The sequence below is a fragment of the Grampus griseus genome, assembly GCF_964374135.1.
Source record: "Grampus griseus genome assembly, chromosome: 1".
Classification (NCBI taxonomy): Eukaryota; Metazoa; Chordata; class Mammalia; order Artiodactyla; family Delphinidae; genus Grampus; species Grampus griseus.
The window spans coordinates 114,801,233-114,806,662 of NC_139017.1; the positions used below are offsets into that span (position 1 = coordinate 114,801,233).

Below are 5,430 nucleotides of genomic sequence, written 5' to 3' on the forward strand. Positions count from 1 at the left end.
CTCCACAGGCTTAGGCTCCTGCAAGCCTCTGGCCACAAACTTTTTATCAACCAATCGATACATAAATTTGTTTTATGTGTATTACTCATTAAAAACAACTTGTTTAATATATACTGTTGATTCATTAATATTGAACTCGTGGCCAACAGCTCTATAATTCATGCCTGAGAGAAGTTTGTCTAACACATGTATTTTCTCCAAAAGGCACATCACAGCCTTCTTGTACTTAGGAACACTAGACGCACTTCAGCACTTTGCTTGGGGCCATTGTAAACAATGAAATCACCATCAAAAAAACACCAAAATGCGAAAAACGCAGCACCAAATAGACAATGAAAAGGACACTTGTTTACAGTAGACCTTATAGAAGATGGCAGAGATCGCCTTGTTTGATCTTAACTGGGAAGAGGTGCAATCATTGGGCTACTCAGATTTTTCACTGCTCTGCACATGGCGGTGAATGACTGTAAAAATGCCATGATGTTGATTTTGTGGTTATGAACATATTTTAGCAAGTAGGCGAATTTGCAAATAGAGAATCTGTGAATAATGAAGACAGATTTTATTTTTGCAGTCTCTGAGGGACAGGAATCTGAGAATGGCTTAGCTAGCTCTTACTCATTCCTCAGAATTGAATTTATATGACACTTCCTCCTAGAAGCCTGTCCTAGATAAGACTGAGTTAAGTCTTCTCTCTCTGTCTCTTGTGCCCACTTTTATCATATCATTTGTTAGACTAAGCCATCAAGTCATGGTAACACGTCTTTCTCAATACTCAAATGTAAGCTCCTTCAGGGCAAGAACTGTGTCTTACTCCTCATTATATTTCCAGCACCTTCCACAAGAGTTGGCTTAATAGGGCTCTCAATAATTCTTGAATAGCTCAATAAATTAAAATCTACTTTTAAGTAATGGGGTAGGTAATGTCAACGTGGAAATACTGAAGTACCTCCCAGTGTATTGTGTATTTAATTTTTAGTTATCAATGAAATGAACACATTTGCTTCTTTAAATATTAGCTCTGAGGACTACCTTGCATCAAGGAATTTACAAATATTGTACAAGTATTAACGGATTGAGATAGCTGGAAAAAAAAAGCTGGTAAAATAACAAATGAATCATTATTAACTTTAAATCAGTCAAATCTTGGACTGCTGAAAAATTTGTTCAGGTTATTGTCAAGGACTGGGAGAGCTTTCCCTCCTTGCAAGCTAAAATGTTGGCCTGTCGTAGTTTCATGAAAGGAGAACACAACGACAGCAGGAATAAAAAGGAAAAAATCATTAGAGACACTGTAACCATTAAAATGACTATAAGTGAATATTTTGAACAACTTTATGCCAATAAATTTGACAACTTAGGTAAATGGACAATTTCATCAGACACATACACACACAAAAATAGACAGCACAAAATACCGATAACTGTAAAGGAAATTAATATCATTTTTTTTCCCACAAAGAACCGTGGACTCAGATAGCTTCACTGTTGAATTCTACCAAGTATTTAAGGAAGAAATAATACCTATTACACACAAACTTTCAGAAATTAGTGGAAGAGAGAAGACTTCCCAATACATTTTATAAAACCAGAATAACTTTGTGGTGAAATATTACAAGAAAAAAATCAGACCAATATCTCTCACAAACACAGATGCAAAAATTCATAACAAAATATTAATGAATTCAATCAATCCATGTATAAAAAGGATAATATGTTATGGCAAAGGTAATTTATCCCAGAAATTTAGTCTAGTGTTTCATTCAAAAATCAATGTAACTCAATACATTAACAGAATAAAAGAGAAAGCCATATGACTTTCTTAGGAGGACAAAAAAAAAAAAAAAAAAAAGGCAAAATTCAACACCCATTCATGATTTTAAAAAAACAACACATCAAACTAAGAATAGAAAGAAACTTCCCCTTAATCCAAGAAGGGGAATTTAAGAAAAGTCTAATGCTGACATTGCACTTAATAAAATATTGAGCCCTTTTCTCCTGAGAGAGGAAAAAAGGTCAAGATATTCACTTTTACCACTTCTGTTTAGCACTGTATTGAATGTCCAAGCCAGTGCAATAAAGTAAAAATATTTAAAAATAAATAAAAAACCTAAAATCTAGGAATAAGTAAAACTGTCCTTATGTGAAAATGCCATGATTTTGTATAAAACTCTATGTAGTCTACAAAACAATGGCTAAAATTAATAAGTGAAGTGATCAGGATCACAGGATTCAAAATAAATATATAAAAATGATTTGTATTTTTATCTACTAGCAATGAACAATACCATTAAAAGTAACATTTCAGGGCTTCCCTGGTGGTGCAGTGGTTGAGAGTTCGCCTGCCGATGCAGGGGATGCGGGTTCGTGCCCCGGTCCGGGAAGATCCCGCGTGCCGCGGGGCAGCTGGGTCCATGAGCCATGGCCGCGGAACCTGTGCGTCCGGAGCCTGTGCTCCGCAGTGGGGGAGGCCACAGCAGTGTGAGGCCCGTGTACCGCAAAAAAAAAGAGTAACATTTCAAAGTACTTTACAGGCTCCGGACGTGCAGGCTCAGCGGCCATGGCTCACGGGCCCAGCCGCTCCGCGGCATGTGGGATCTTCCCGGACCGGGTCACGAACCCACGTCCCCTGCATCGGCAGGCGGACTCTCAACCACCGCGCCACCAGGGAAGCCCCAAAATACTTTATTAAATCCAATGAAATATATGCACAACCTGTATATTGAAAAATAGAATACATTGCCCAAAGGAATTAATGAAGACCCAAAGGGATAGATTTACCATTTTATGTATTGGAAGGTTCAATATTTTTAAGATGTTCCTTCTCTAATTTTCCCCATGGATTCAACACAATCCCGAACAAAATCCTAAAAGGAATTCTAGTAGAAATTGGTGAGAAAATTCTAAAATTCTTATGGAAATGCAAAGAACCTAGAAAATATCTTGAAAAAAAATAGTTGAAGAAATTACATGAACTGATTTCAAAATTTACATAACTAAGTGTGATTTTGGTGTAAGATAGAGAGATTCATGAACGGAATAGAGTCCAGAAACAGACTCACGTATCTAGCCATTTGATAAATAAATTGGGAAAGAAGAGGGTTTTTTTTTGACAAATGTTGATTAAACAACTAAATATCTATATGAAAGTAGACCCCAATTTCAAACCATACACAAAGATTAATTTGAGATAAGTCATAGGTCTAAATTGAAAATTCAGAACAGTAAAACTTCTAAAAGGATCCAAACTGTAATATCCTAATAAACTTAGAGTAAGCAAAGATTTCTTGGTAAGGACAAAAACAAAAAAACAAAACCACTCAACTTTTAGCAGAAGTGAAATGGATTAATTGGAAATTTTCTGCTCATGAAAAGATTTCCCTTAAAAATGAAGAGATAAACCAAATGCAAGGAGAAATATTCATGACATTTATATGACAAAAACACATATTCAGATTATACAAAAACTCCTACAATAAACAATAAAATTATGAATGGTCTAATTTTTTTAATGGATATATTATTACAACAGGCAATTTCCAAAAGAAGATATTCAAGTGATATTCAAAAATTCAATATTCAAGATATTCAAAAGATAAGCACAAGCATATTCAATATTCAAGATATTCAAAAGATAAGCACATGAAAAGGCACTCAAAATCATTTGCGATCAGGGACATAAAAAGTAAAATGAAAACCACAGGGGCTGGAGGCTCCGCGTGGCGGGCGACACGTTCCGGGCGCGGGAGAGCGAGGGAGGCCGGGCCGCCGCCAGGGCCATGGAGCCCCCGGGAGGAGAGCCGAGCGATCGTCCAGAAGCAGCCGCACCTCCACGCAGGCCTTAACAGGATGGCATCTAATATTTTGGGACCCACTGAAGAACCTCAGAACATACCCAAAAGGACCAAGCCCCCTGGGGGGAAAGGAAGTGGTATATTTGACGAATCCACGCCTGTGCAGACTCGACAGCGTCTGAACCCCCCTGGTGGGAAGGCCAGTGACATTTTGGACTCCCCAGTCGCTGCTGCTTCACCCATGGCACACCCAACAAACCCAAGGACCACGTGTTCCTGTGTGAGGGAGAGGACACACCGGACCTTAGAGCCGCAGCCAGCGCCTCCCCCAGACAAGAGCTGGGGCGCCCGGTGGCCCGGGAGGAGCAGCCCGTGCCCAGCAGCCGGCGCCCGCCATCGGCACTCACGAGCCCAGGCTGAGCGCGAGGCCTCGCTCCCACAACAAAGTCCTGAACCTGCCTGGAGGCAAGTCCAGCGTCTCCTTCTACTGAGACGCTGCTGCGTCCCCCAGAGCCAGACAGGAAACTCGAGAGATAGGATTTCAAAGTTGTAGTTTCTTTAGCCCGAAGGTGCAGGGTGGGGAGACAGTCTGTTGGGTGGTCACCTGCAGCTGCCGCTCCGGCTTCACTGCCATCAGGAGAAGCCGGAGACCTCGCCTGCCGGAAACCAAGGGAGGAAACGTGATGCCTGGTGTGGGAGGAGCTCTCGGGTGGGTGGGCGGGGAGGCGGTGCCAGGCCACGTGCGCCTGAGGAGTGGGCTCTTCGCGTCCTTGGTGTGTTGGCTAGCTGGGTATCTAGGAATCACTAACACAGTAGCAGAGTTTAAAGCCTTGGAGAGAAAACCAAAAACCACATGTCCGTTGCTGTGGGATAGAAGAGCAAGACACACTGAAACCCTGGCGGGGTGGGGAGGCGGGTATCTGGATAGAACCCTGAGGTCCTGACGCCGTTTACCCTTCATGGACACGGTCTCTGTTCCTGCGACTTCGGCCGCAGTGTTTTTCGCTTCAGTTCTGCAGATTTTCTTGAAACATCTTCATTGCTTTTCCTCAGCAACTGTCAACAAAAAACCAAAATGTTGTTCTCAGTCGTACGCTTTATGGAAAGATTTTGCACCCTGATCTCCCGAGGTGCCCCGCTTCTGCCCTCTCAATCCTTGGCCAGATCTTATGTAGAAATCTCTTCCTTTCATCCAGGAGAGACTGGTTTGGGGCTCTTTACAGGCAGTTTTGCTTGTGAATTGTTCCTTTTTTCCGAATCAGCCTTAAGTCCAGGCCTTTGCTCCACACTAGTGATGTAGACAGTTCCCTTCACCAGCGACACTTCCTTTCTGCAAGACCACTAACTTCTACAGGACTTTAAAAACTACCCAGATATATCCAGGTAATGGGATTGTTTAACTCCTTCATGTGTCTTCCTTTATATTCCTGCTGACAGTGGGAAGAAGAGATGCTTGAGAACCTTGGGTTCTTAGGTTTGGATTCTGTCATAATAGCTCAAGAGCTGTTCTCAAGTACTAGCTTTACATCAGTAACTGTTGACTCTGGTCTGTTTCTGACACCTTTCTAGAAAAAAGTTTGTTGCTCAGGTACACCAAAGAGGAAGGAAAGTTTTCTTAGGCCACCCTTTATAAAGC

General features: G+C 41.4%; 1 pseudogene across 1 annotated transcript; it reads left to right on the top strand.

Moving 5' to 3' along the window:
• Window positions 1-370: 370 nt before the first annotated feature.
• On the top strand, window positions 371-4,285 carry LOC309829400 (jupiter microtubule associated homolog 2-like; annotated as a pseudogene). The gene is made up of 2 exons: window positions 371-456; window positions 3,704-4,285. The product of its transcript is annotated as a jupiter microtubule associated homolog 2-like (transcript).
• The last annotated feature ends 1,145 nt before the right edge of the window (window positions 4,286-5,430 follow it).